This window comes from Antechinus flavipes, chromosome 4 (assembly GCF_016432865.1).
Source record: "Antechinus flavipes isolate AdamAnt ecotype Samford, QLD, Australia chromosome 4, AdamAnt_v2, whole genome shotgun sequence".
NCBI classification, from domain to species: Eukaryota; Metazoa; Chordata; class Mammalia; order Dasyuromorphia; family Dasyuridae; genus Antechinus; species Antechinus flavipes.
The window spans coordinates 202,935,151-202,949,241 of NC_067401.1; positions in this window are offsets into that span (position 1 = coordinate 202,935,151).

Below are 14,091 nucleotides of genomic sequence, written 5' to 3' on the forward strand. Positions count from 1 at the left end.
ACTAAAAACTACTGAACCTGAGTATAGCTGAGAACTAACAAAAAGAACATTACTATGATTTATTTTTATTTTTATTTTTTTTAAGTTTCAAAACTAAAGACTCCAGTTCAAATAATCATGATTTTGTCCCCATCAGAGGTACAGGAAATTTCACAATAGCAAATATAGATATGTATATATGTATGTATAGGTATGTGAAATCTAAAGAAATTTAAGAGGAATGAAAGTTCAGAAAATGATGAGGGAAAATTAAACATAAAAACAACCCATCTGACCCTGAAAAATCAGTTGCCAAGAGAGAACAGATTTCCAGTAGGGGAATATAATGTCTGTGAATATTACACAATGTTGATAACAAAATATCTAGAAATTTACAAACTAAGATAAAATTATGTATAGGAATATTAAACCACTTTTTAGACTTGGATATGGAGAAATAATCACCTGCACCTGGATGTGGAAAAGCAGAGGGACTTACCCACATATAAGTAGGTAGGTGATAGGCCTGATGTTAGGAAGATCTGAGTTCAAAGCAATATATATTATCTGAGTGACTCTTTGTAAGTCATTTAATCTCTTGTTTGTTTCACTTGCCTTTTTTGTAAAATGGGAATGATAATAGCATCTACTCCCCAAAGTTGTTGTAAGGATCAAGTAAAATAAAAATTGTAAAGTACTTAGTATGGTGCCTAGTCCATTTTATGCACTATTTAAATGTTTGCTGTTATTATCCACTTCTGTTTAAAAAATAAATAGCTGTCCTTAGATAAGAGATGCCTGTAGCTTTCCCTAAGGGTTACCTCAGTCCAAATGTTTTCAATCAAATGGATTTCTTTAATAGTTATAAAAGTATTTGGTCACTCTTCTTCTTTCTTGTCCTTGAACAGGGAACTTCTAAGCTATGTAATAGAAGAAATTTGAACTTGAAATTCAGAAGATGAGTTCAAATCTGCCCTCTGACACTTACTAGCTGGGCAGGTCACTTAATTTCTCTGTTCCTCAGTTTCCTTATCTATAAAATGGGATATAATAATAGCACCTTTCCTCCCAAAGTGATTATAAGGATCAAATCAAACATAAATTGCTGTGCAAACTTCTATATAAATGCTAATATTCTAATGACAAATACTGACAATTGCATTCCAAATATTCCCCTAGAATTCTGGAATTATTTTCTCCCTTGAATGATTCTCATTTCCTCAACCCCTAACTATCCAATTAAAAATTTTGCTTATCCATTCTAAATAGCTTCTCATTGGCTTCTCATTCTTATTTGAATATTTCTCATTAGTTGTGTAATATAAGCAGATCTAAAATATTATGAAAACCAAATCTGTATCCCCAAGAAGCTACTGCTACTCTTTAAGCAAGTGGTCTTCTTTAGTGTGCTGGTACATTTCTTTTACTTTCAATTTAGCTATTGACTTTATTTGATATTAGATTATGCACTCCTTCCTTCAAGAAACCCAGAAATTTCAAGAAAAATTTATAAATGCAATTACTAACAGATAAATGTAATCTTGTAATGGTAAGTACATGATATGTGTTTGTACATCTTTGTGTCCTATTTTTTGCCACTTTTGACATTTTATTTAGTTTATGAAATATTTATATATGTGTATGTTATTATTATTATTGTTATATACTTATGTATAATTTGACATGTTAATTATATATGTAGTGGTTTATTTGCTAATATAAATTATATACGTATTATTTTGGTGGTTACTAACAGGAACAATTAGTTTTACTTTTATATTGATTATGTGGATCTTCACAAGTTTTGGCAATAGTTTGAATATTGGGAAGTGAAAGATAGTAAGGTATAGAAACTAGGAAATTGGCATTTCTGTCTACAGTAAGAGGAAAGTTAGGAGGAGAGGAAGGTTTAGGAGAAAAGACAATGAATTCAGTTTGGGACATAGTTAAAATGCCTACCAGTAGAGAATAGACTCAAATTTATAAAACTAAAAGCCATTCTCCAATTGATAAATAGTCAAAGGATATGAATAGACAATTTTCAGATGAAGAAATTGAAACCATTTCTACTCATATGAAAAGGTGCTCCAAATCACTATTGTCAGAGAAATGCAAATTAATACAATTTTGAGGCATCACTACATATAATTTAAATTGGCCAAGATGACAAGAAAAGATAATGATAGAAAAAAAAAGAAAAGATGATGATAAATGTTGGAGGGAATGTGAAACAACTGGGATACTAATACATTGCTGGCAGAGTTGTGAACTGATCCCAGCATTCTGACAAACAATTTGAAACTATGCTCAAAAGGATATCAAACTGTGCATACCTTTTGATCCAACAGTGTCTCTACTGGGTTTATATCCCCAAAAGATCATAAAAAAGAGAAAAGGACGCACGTGTGCAAAAATGTTTGTGGCAGCCCTTTTTGTAATGACAAGGAATCAGAAACTGAGTGGATGCCCATCATTTGGAGAATGGCTCAATAAGTTATGGTATGTGAATGTTATGGAATATTATTATTCTATAAAAATCAATCAGCAGAGTGATTTATAGAGGCCTGGAGAGACTTATATGAACTGATGCTAAGTGAAATGAGTAGAACCAAGAGAACACTGTATACAGCAACAAGATTATGTGATGAACAGCTCTGATGGATGTGGCTCTTTTCAACAATGAGATGATTCAGGCCAATTCCAATAGGATTGTGATGGAGAGAGCCATGTGCATCTCGAAAGAGGACTATGAAGACTGAATGTGAATCACAGCATAATATTTTCACCTTTTTTGTTGTTTTTTCCTTGCTTGATTTTTTTCTTTCTCCTTTTTTTCCTTTTTGATCTGATTTTTTTCTGTGCAGCATGATGCAGAAATATGTTTAGAAGAACTGCATATGTTTAACCTCTATTAGATTAGTTGTCTACAGAGCATACAGTTTAAAAGCACGAAGGAAGAAAATTTTGGAACACAATGTTTTGTAAGGATGAATGTTGAAAACTATCTTTGCATGTATTATTATAAAAATAATAATTCCCAAGTAAAAATAAAATTAAAAAATGTCTACTGGACTTGTAGTTCAAGATGTCTGAAAAGATTGTAAAGACATGAGACTTGAAAAAGTAATAATAAGAAAATAAGAAATCACATAAATATGTGGATCCTTTAGTATGATTGAGAAAGAACAACCAAATTGCTAGGAGAAATTTTTGAATAAAGGTGAGACTTTTTGAATAAAAGGTGAGTTTTTCATTTAAAAAAAATTTTAATAAAGAAGGAGGTTCTCATATGCAACATTGAACTGCAACATCCATAGCAAAAAGAGAGTGACAAGAGAAAGGAAAGAGAAATCAACAACAACAGGGGACAAGGAATGTGAGAAATAAATACACAGCTGGAAGACTGGAAAAGTTGCTGAGTTGGAACTGTGGAAGTTGAAATCAATCAAGAAGTGGCTTTATCTGAATGATTCTGGATGGTCATAGAGAGCCAAAATCATTAGTCAATAGCTCCAAAGACTGTTTTTGTTGAAGCTTGTCATAAGCTTCTTTTCTGCTGGTTTAAAAAGAAAAAGCATATAAAGTATCCAGAGGCTTTGAAATCCAATAAAAGAAGGAAGTCAGGATGTGAATTTCTTTCTGATTGGACAACATAGGATCATGTGACTGAATGGTTAGCAACTGGTCCAGAGTTAAGACATGGATACATAAAGAATGGAAACAACCAGTTGCTTGGTTTTGAGCTAAGTGACTGCAAGGGTAGTGATACCCCCAACAATAATAAGGAAATTAGAAGGAAGGGAAAATTTGTGTGCGGAAAAGGAAAATAATGATGATGAATTTCAGATGGCAACAGAGCATGCAGTTTGAAATCTCTAAAAGATATTTTTAAAAATCTTTTAATTAATTAATTAACAATAATAAATTATTATTTATTAAATTAACAATATGTTATATATAAATAATATAAATTAAAAATTAATAAAATATTATTAATAAATTATTTAAAATAATAAATAAATTAATTATTTTTTTAAAAAGAGGTTAAGCTGATGAGATCACCAGGTGAAATAGTGTTTAGAGAGAAGAGAGTCTAAAATAAAGCCTTAAAGGATCCTTACTATTAGTGGTGTAACTGGGATAAAGATCCAGCAAAGGAGATTCGGGGGAAAAAAAGTCAGATGCAGAAGAATCAGAAGGGAGGAGTATCATGAAAGCCAAGAAAGAAGAGTATATAAAAGAGGGTAATCAATAGTGTCAAAGGTTATGGAGAGATCAAATAAGAGGACTGAGAAAAAATTCTGTTAGATTTGATAATTAAGAGATTAATAAGTAACTTTGGAGAGATCAGTTCTATGAATGATAAGGTAGGAAGTCAGACTGCAAAGAGTTAAAAAGAGAATGGAAAGGGGGATTGGAGTTTACTATTGTAAATGGCCTACTCAAGAAATTTAACCCCCCCAAAAAGGAAAGAGAACTATCATATGTTAGCTAACAGGGATGGACAATCAAGTGAGAATAAGAAGATATGAGCAGTAAAGAAGCAACCAGTAGACAGAGAGCAATTAATGAGAGATGAAATGATAGACAGAATGAAGTGTTGAAAAGGATGGGATAATTTAACTAAGAGAAGGACCATGCCATTATGTGAAATGTGGGTAAAGAAGGAGCTAGTAGCAAAAATCATCTGTGTGATATGAGATGAGGGACACTGAAGAAGAGGAAGTTCTGAGTAAAAGGCCTCAATTTTCTTCAGTGAAATACAAGGATCAGCAGGATGATTTCAGAGAAGCCTGGAGAGACTTGCATGAACTGATGCTAAGTAAAGTGAATAGAACCAAGGGAACATTGTACAAAGCAACAACAAGGTTATGTGATGATCAATTGTAACGGATGTGGCTCTTTTCAACTATGAAGTCAGACCAATACTAATAGATTTGTGATGGAAAGTGTCATCTGAATCCATGGGGACTGAATGTGGATCACAACATAGTATTTTCACCTTTTGTTGTTTGAACAGCTATGTTCACCATTGCTTCCTTTTTTTATTTCTCTTTTTTTTTCCTTTTTTGATATGATTTTTCTTGTGCAGCATGATAAGTGTGGGAATATATTTAGAAGAATCACACATGTTTAACCTATACTGAATTATTTGCTGTCTAGAGGAGGGGAAGAAGCAGGGCGGGGGTTGGAATACAAGGTTTTGCAAGGGTATTTTGAAAATAAAAAGCTATTATTAAAATTTTGTAAATAAATAATAAAATAAAATCTTATCTAGCCTTAAAAAAAGAAAGAAAGAAGAGGTAAGGTTTTTGATCAAGCAAAGAGGGGCATGGCGGGAGACAGGAGCTGTGGGAGGCTTAAAGAAAAATTTAAAAGTTTATAAAGAAGACATTGAGTGAATGGGTTAATGACCCGATTAGAGAGATGTAAAAGGATTGCCTTGCTATAATGAGAGTTGAAATTATGTAAAATAAATTATAGTGAACCCAGTCAGCACAGTTGGAGGATACTGTGGGGACAAAGAACAAGGTTTGGAATTACAAGGCAGGAGGAAAGATAGAATAAAGATTATAATCAGATACATGAATGTCATAGTTGATGGATATGGAATAATTGTGAGTGATGATAAAATCAAGGCTATGACCATCTCTGTATATCTGTGATTGAAAAAGTAGGTTAAGGTATTGGAAAGGTTAGAATAGACTATCTGAAGTATCAATATGTGGATGTGGATGTTGAAGTCCTCTAATATGAGAACAGGAGTTAGAGACAAGAGAAAAACTAAGAACCAGGAACTGAATTCTTTGAGGAAGGAAGGAGAGTGTCCTGGAGGTTTATACAAATAGCTAACCAAACTTGGTTGGTTGATAAATATGTATTGAATGAACCATAAAGGAGAAGAGGTTACTGAATGATTGTGGTAGAGAGAAAGCCTAAAAATGGCAATGAGGAACAAAGCAATCCAACTAACCTACCTGAAATGATTAAAAATTTTAGCAAAGTTACAGGGTATAAAATAAACACATAAATCATCAGCATTTCTATATATTATCTACAAAGTGAAGCAAGAAGAGACAGAGAAATTCTATTTAAAATAACTGTAAACAAATAAAATATTTACCTGCCAAGACAAACCCAGGAACTTTATGAATAGAATTACAAAATACTTCACACAAATAAAGTCAAATCTAAACAGTTGGGAAAATATCAATTGCTTATGAATAGGCCAAGCTAATATAATAAAAATGACAATTCTACCTAAATTAATTTACTTATTCAGTGCCATACCAATTAAACTACTGAAAATATATTTTATAGGGAAAAATGAAAACAAAATTCATCTGGAAGAACAAAAGATCAAGAAGATCAAAGTGAATTAGTGGAACAGGGGTGGAGAAATGCAAAGGAAGATGACTTAGCTGTACCCAATTTAATACTATATTATTATAAAGCAGTAATTATCAAAATTATTTGGTACTGGCTAAGAATGAATGGTGGGTCAGTGAAATAGATTGAGTATAAAAAACACAGTAATCAATAACTATAGTAATTTACTGTTCGATAAACTCAGATAAACTCTGAGATAATAATTGGTTAGTTGGTTGGTTGGTTAGTTGGTTGATTGGTTGGATGTAGTTCCTCATACTCCAAAAGGACCAAAATGATATCATTATATTAGAATTGAGTTACAGTGTGTCCGACTGTAGCTGATCAGAACAATATGCGCTTGGAATATTCTGCCACAGATTGGATATAAATAGTCCATATGAACACTTAGGGTAGCTTCTCTAACATTCTGCATCTCATATTTCTTCTGAGCTAATTCAATTCTGCTTTATTAATAGATCATAGTACTTTCCCTGATGAGGGCACACCTGTGCCAGTGTCTCCCATATCATAATACATTCTAAAGTTCTTGAGAGACCTTGAGAGTGTCCTTGTGGTACTCTTTTTCTGAGCATCTTGTGAGCACTTACCTTGTGTGAGTTCTCCTTAAAATAATTTTTTTGGCAAGCATACATTTGGCATTTGTAGCCAGCCCAACAGAGAATTGTGTTCTCGGCAATAGAGTTGGAATACTGGGCCGTTTAGTTCAAGAAAGGACCTCAATGTCTGGTACCTTATCCTGCCAGGTGATCTTCAGAATCTTCCTAAGGCAATTCACATGGAAGTGATTACTTCCTGGCATAGTGCTGGGATGCTGTCCAGATTCCTCAGGCATACAACAATGAGGTCATCACAAAGACTCTGTAAACCTTCAGTTTGGTGGTCAATCTAAAATACCCTCCTCTAGGGGAAAAATCGGAAGAGAAGTGAGTGCAAGGGATAATGTTGTAAAAAATTACCCCGGCATGGATTCTGTCAATAAAAAGTTATTTAAATAAATAAATAAAATACCCTCCTCTCCCACACTTTCCTTCGGAGCCTCCCCCACACTGAGCTAGCTCTGGCAATGGGTGTGTCAAATTAATTATTAATGTGGACGGCCTTGGAAAGTATACTGCCAAGGCAAGAGAACTTATCCACGGCATTTAAAACTTCACCATTAACTGTGTAACTGATGGTTCCACATATGGATGGTGTGGTATTGGATGATGGAGGTCCTGTGTTTTCTTGATGTTAATTGTTAGGCCAAAATTAGGACAAGCAGCAGAGAATTGATCCATACTTTGTAGCATCTCAACTTGGGAGGCTGCACTGAATGCATAATCATCTGCAAACAAAAAGTCATTCACCAACAATATCTCCATTTTAATTTCAGGTTGGAGCCTTTTTCAAGTTAAAGAATTTACCATCAGTGCAATAGTTGACTTTGATCCCATGTTTGTCCTACTGAAGGCATTTAACAACACGGCTGAAAACATCATGCTAAAAAAGCACGGGAGCAAGCACACAGCCTTGTTTCACTCCATTAGTGACTGGGAAAGCTCGGAAGCAGAACCCAAGCAAGCATGACATCATAAAATTGATACGAACTAACTATCTGACAAAAACTGCTGGATAAAACTAGGAGATAGTATGACAGAAAGTAGGCAATGACCAACATCTCTCACCCTATAATAAGAGATGATCAGAATGGATACATGATTTAGACATGAAGGGCAATAGCACAAGCAAATTAGTAGAGCAAGGAATATTTTATCTGTAAGATCTATGGAGAATGTCACGGTTCAAAAGAGAACCTAAAAGGATGGGATTGCAGACTGGTATTGCAAGACTTAACTGTTAAGCTAGACTTTTGTAGCATTATATATGAAATTATACATCATAAATATCAAGTTGTTACTAGAGAAGTACATGAATTTTATTAGAAATCATTTGAACTTTGCTAAGTCAAATTAACAATTTTAATATTACTTAGATGAAAATGTATTAGAATAAGCCTCAGAACCATCACTGCTTGTTTCATTCACCTCACGAATTTTGTTCTTCACATTTTGGTTAAAGTATATATAGAATCACTTATGCATGAATCTATGCATGAATGCACCAAATTAGCTGGACTAGCTAGAATGTTTTTCTTTGTTAAATTATCCAACCAAGAAAAAAAAATAACAAATTTATTTGTAGAATTGACGGGGGGGGGGGGGGGGGGACCCTGAAACTGTCCAAATGATGGGGATAAACTCTGAAAACTCTCCTCTGATAGAGACCCACCCTTCAGGGCAGTTAAGTGGTCCCATTCAGTTGGAGATCTAGTCGGAGATAGGGTCTCACCCTCTATTGAGTTAAAGATTAGTCCAGGATCACATCCAGTAGCTCAAATTCCCAGTTATTGAGTGGTTTGAAACTCCAAGATAAGTACTCTCTTTTCAACTGGAAATCTAGGTCTGGGGGCATTGGTAACATTGAAGGAATCTCATTCAATGGAAGCCCTAACCTCAGACTGCTATAAAAGACAATTCTGAACTCCAAATCTCTGCAGAAGTATGAAATAGGAAAATGCTTTGCCAACGAAGCTCTCTTTTTGGCAAAACTGCCTGCCAGGACTCCTTCCCGCTATGAAGATAACCTCTTCTCAGTGTTAACCTTTGTTATTTCTCTGACAGGACCTTGCCACTAAGAAGTCTGTCTTCCTAGCAAAGCTGCCTTTTCAGTGCCAATAAAAATCCTTTTTGCCAGTCAGATTTTGGTTTTGTGAATTCTTTCACATTGGATCTGCGTCAACCAGATGGGATTCCCCACCCCAATTCTCACACCACTAGCACAGCATCAGAATTGTCTTGCAAGCATTAGAGATTGAAGTTGTACAATGAATATAAGAAAATATTATAATATTTGTATCTGTGTTTGTGTCCTTTCCATTTTTAAATTCAGTCTTTATCCTAATGCTGTTGAAATTGTGTATTACTAAATAAAAACTCAAATCCTCAGAAAACATTTCTTTTCATTTCCAAATTCTCTCCTTCCCTTCATCTTCTCCTCACCCATTGAAAAGGCAAGAAATATAATACCTAGTGTACATATGAAGTCAGAAAAAACATATTTCTGATGGGTTAAATAAAACCCTAAGTAAAAAGACCCCAACAAAGACTAGAACCTTGGTAGCTAGATAGATCAAAAGAAGGGCATTAACTGGAGAAGACCTGAATTGCTGCATAGCCATAGCCAAGCTACTCCCTGAGGCAAGCAGGGAGGAACCCCAATAAGATTATTTCCTTGTATGAACCTTTTGATTTTGACTGGGCTTTTTGTTATTCTATGTAAGCCTTATTGCAGTAAACCCTGGTTGAAGGCTTTGTTTAATTCCTTACCTTGATAAACCTATTGTTTACTGTATCCAATCAGAAGACCTATTTCTCCTTACAAAAGAACCTACCTGTACCTCACTTTCTTGCAAACGCCTATTAGTGTGAGAATTAAATGGGGATTTAGTTTCTACGGAGTTATGAAAATTGAACTGGAGAAATGAAACTTAAATTGAAAATTGAAATCTAAGAAATAGTAGACTGGGGCCTGGAATAAGGAAATAAAGGAATGTAATCAGGGGTAAGAGTCTTAGATTTGAAAAAGAACCCTCTAGATTTTGCTCCCTTCCCTTCTCTGGTTCCTTCACATGTTATCTTCCCCAAACCCCTTGGACTTTGAAGATGTTAGAATTAGTTGAGGGCAAGGACTGGCTTTCTTTTCTTGTTTGTATTTGCATTCCCAGGGTTTGTTTGGCGTAGTACTTGACACATAATAAATTAAAGGATATAATCAAGAATGGACAATTAGAATAAGAGATACTTGTGAAAAATAACAAGGGTAGAGATTTACACTCTATAACTTCCCTATTCCCTATAAGGAATGAGGGGAGGTACTTGTGCTTCAGGATAGGAAATAAAAAACTACCTTTGCGGTTTCAGAAAGACTATCTTTGCTTACTAAGCTTATACATTAACTCTTGCAAGAATGTAAAATAAAATCTTTGCAAGATTCATGAGTGAGGCAATGAAGTTCTTGGTAAGATATTTTCTTTCTTACAGCGGGACTCTTAACTCCTTTTTAGAGTTAACCCACTAGTCAGAGATATAATCCCCTCACTAATTCATTAGACTCCATTAGCATCATAATTCAATCTTGGCTTCTTGATATGGAGATAGTCAAAGACTACAAGTTCTTTAGAGACAATCTATAACACCAGCCCCAATATAGTTTGGATGTCAAACCTCTTCTCCTCAACATTTACACATTAGCTATGTTGTGAAAAATTAAAAAGCCAAAAAAGTGAAAGAGAATGTTATAGTGATTTTATCAATGCAAGGAACAACTTAAGAACAAAAGGCCCACTTAAGGCTGGAATTCTATCAGTGACCCTCCATGTTTGCCTCAGGGTGTAGCTAAACTTCCAGATTGTTTACAGTGATTTAGGTTTTCTCTGCTGACTTACTCCTCTATCCACTGGGCCACCTAGCTGCCCCTTCTTTTAGCTAGTTTTTAAAAATCAATTAGTCTGGGAGGAAAATGATGAGGTCCTAAGGGGAGGAGAGGCATGGGGGGAAGAGGTTGACTACTTTGCTCTCTTAAAAAAAAGGGGGGTGGGGAGTAGCATTATGTCTATTTTCTCTCTTAAATACATTTAGAATAGGAATGTGATTTTCAGATTCTGTAATGCCGGAGAAACTGAGGCAGGAGAGAGATTAGAGAGTTTTAATATTTTATTAATTGGAGAGTAAGATTGACTGGACAGGACTCTCATCTCAGATTATCCAGTCAGACAGAGATAAGTATACTGGGACCAAGGAATTCATATTGGTCCCAGGGCTGGAGGACCCAAAGAATCCAGCGTCCAGCATACAGCTGCCAGACGCCATTCTCCAGCAATGAATGGAAGAACCCCAACTTCTTAAATACCTTTTTGGAGACACAGAAGAGAAAGGAAGGGAAAGTTTTTTTTTATCAGGGAGGGGAAGCCATAAAACCTAAAAATTCCAGAGACAAAGAAGTAAAGATATCGTGGGTTATCTTGGAATATTTTAAGGGATATTATAAATCCCTAAAAGAGTCAGGAGATCTACTTTTATCTTGCTAATTCATAACCCGAGAGCGAATAATCCTTAGTTTTACTGGGTCAGAGACAGAACACTTAAGGAAACTGAGACAGGGAAACTGAGTCAGGACAGTTAAAGAGAACTGTGGCATAACATTCCACACTCTTTCTCCTAAATATTCAAATCTTTGAATCTTAGCACCTTCCTCTAGATACCCAGGAGGTCTTTGACCCACCTTATGTAAAGCAAATGAGCCAAAAATAAAACTAGAAAAAATGTAAGGACTCATATGGCAAGAGCAAGTCTCTCCCTGATAACCCCAGAGTTAACAGCTACAGCTGCTCCCTTGTTGCAAGCATGTCAGGCCCTCTCCAGTTCTGGAGCACCATCTCAGCCAGAGAATCCAGTTTGAGATGGACAGTTAGGTCTGTGATCATTTGTGCACTTAACTCAGTCTCTGCTTACAAAGCAGCAGGGTCCAAGGCCCATTCAGAGAGGCAGCCCTCTCCATGGGGGAAGGATGAGGCTTGTAGTAGCTCCACCTGTCCCCACCCAGAGAAACAGGACTGCTATTAGAATACAGATTTCTGAGCAGATTATGCACAGTTAGACCATCAAGGCAGGCAAACTTTAGGTGCCTCAAGCCAAACTTCAAGGTCCTTTGAAATGCTGAAATACTTAATGAACTGGGGTTACAGGAATGGAAAAACAGATCAGAGCGACTGCCAGTGTCACGACTGGTGTCTGATTTCTAAAACTTTTCTTAAAAAAATAATCTCAAAACTGAGTCTGCCAGGGAAATTTTAACAAAATAAGGGATTCTAAAACTAAAGCATCCACATTCAATCTGAACTAGTGAGATAGGGGGTGGGGCAGAGATGCCTAAGGCAAAGTGAATAGGAGCTAGGGGTTCCCATTCTTTCAGGTATTTTGAAAAAAATACCAGTTTCCCCAGTGTTCTATCTCTACCTCCCCCTTTTTTTTCTCACGGAAAGGAATTATCAAATGACCATTCCCCATATAAATCCCAAGAGCAAATCAAAATCCCTACACATAACAGACTAATACAGTAGCATTTCCTAAAAAGCCCTCAAAACATAACAGCAATAATTACACAGTTTTAACAAATCCCATCCCAAATCTTAAACACACAGAAATAGATGATCCAGGCAAGGTTTAACAGTCAGTCATCAACCATTCCCAAGGTCCCTCATATCAGTCCAAAGTACACTCAATGCAGGGTCCAGTCCATGGTCTCATTTTAAAACTGCTGCTTCAGGCTGTGAAGTGATAGGAGGCTCTCATTCCTTGCAGAGTGGGTGCGTCATGCTGACAATCAAGGCTGATCAAAGCTGATCCAGGTTCCAGAAGCAAGCCAATATCTGTAATTTGACCAAAATCTAGAACAAAAACACAAATCTAACAAAGAAAGATTAGATCAGTCTCAGATAGAAAGACTCAGTTCACCAGACTGCTGCAAAACATGAGGAGGCCAAAATAAATTGGCCAGCAGTTTCCTATGTGAAAAGATGAGTTTGCTTTACAGGCCAAGCAAATGAGTGCAGTCTTACAGACCCCTGTTAATTGTCCACTTATGTAGAAACCTTAAAGGAACAAAACACAAATATCCAGTAACAGACAGATGACCAAGTAAAATAGTTGCCCAAGCATTTAGGATACAATGATTACATATAACCAGACTGAAAATAGCAAGGCATGACATAATTGAATTGCAGTAACAGTTCTATTGACCATTGCTCTGATCAGAGAGAGATCAGTTACAAAAGGAAAAATTCAAGAACATAACTATAATATAACATAAGCAGTTGAGTTTTAACAGCTTATCAATCAATTGTCCCAGTAACTGTCACAGGGTGGAACTTCAAAACTCCCAAATAGCATTAGCTAATTAACTCTAAGCCCAAAAACTTTTACCTCCAATAACAAATGTCATTAATCAAATTTCTGATAAATCTTAAAGAGTTACCATAACCTTACAGTAATAACAGAAATTTTGTCTCAGTAAGTTCACAACTTAGAACAATTATCATATCTAGGTAGATGTTACATAAGTGAACATTATACATACAAATCAGTTTGCTTTTAAAATACCCAATACATAGAAAAACATCCCAAATTGCATATTGTCCATAACAAACATTTTCAAAAGGACAAAGAAAAACAACTATTATGTTCAGAGGCCCTTTAAATAACCTCAGGATGACCCAATACAATCAATTTAAACTTATACAAAACTCCCAATTCCACATAAAAGAATTCAAGAAGGTTTTTTTAACATAGCAATTAAACTCTTAGAAATATTCGTACCAAAGTATGGATCACATTTACGACCATTTTCTTTTAACCAAAAAAACATTTATGTATCAAGAAACAAATATTCAATCAATTAACCTAGAAGTAAGCATGTCCTTAAAAATCACTCTTTGATGCACTGCCGCAATCAGATAAGAAAAAAAGCGGCAGGAACATACTTACAGAGGAGAGGGGAGGAGAGGATTCCATGTGGCCACCCTTCCCCCACTCCTGACCCCTAGGAAAAAAACTTCTCTCGGGTTCCCCACTCAATTTCCTACATGGGAATCCTTTTCAAGATTTAGCCCATCAGTTTCCCAAT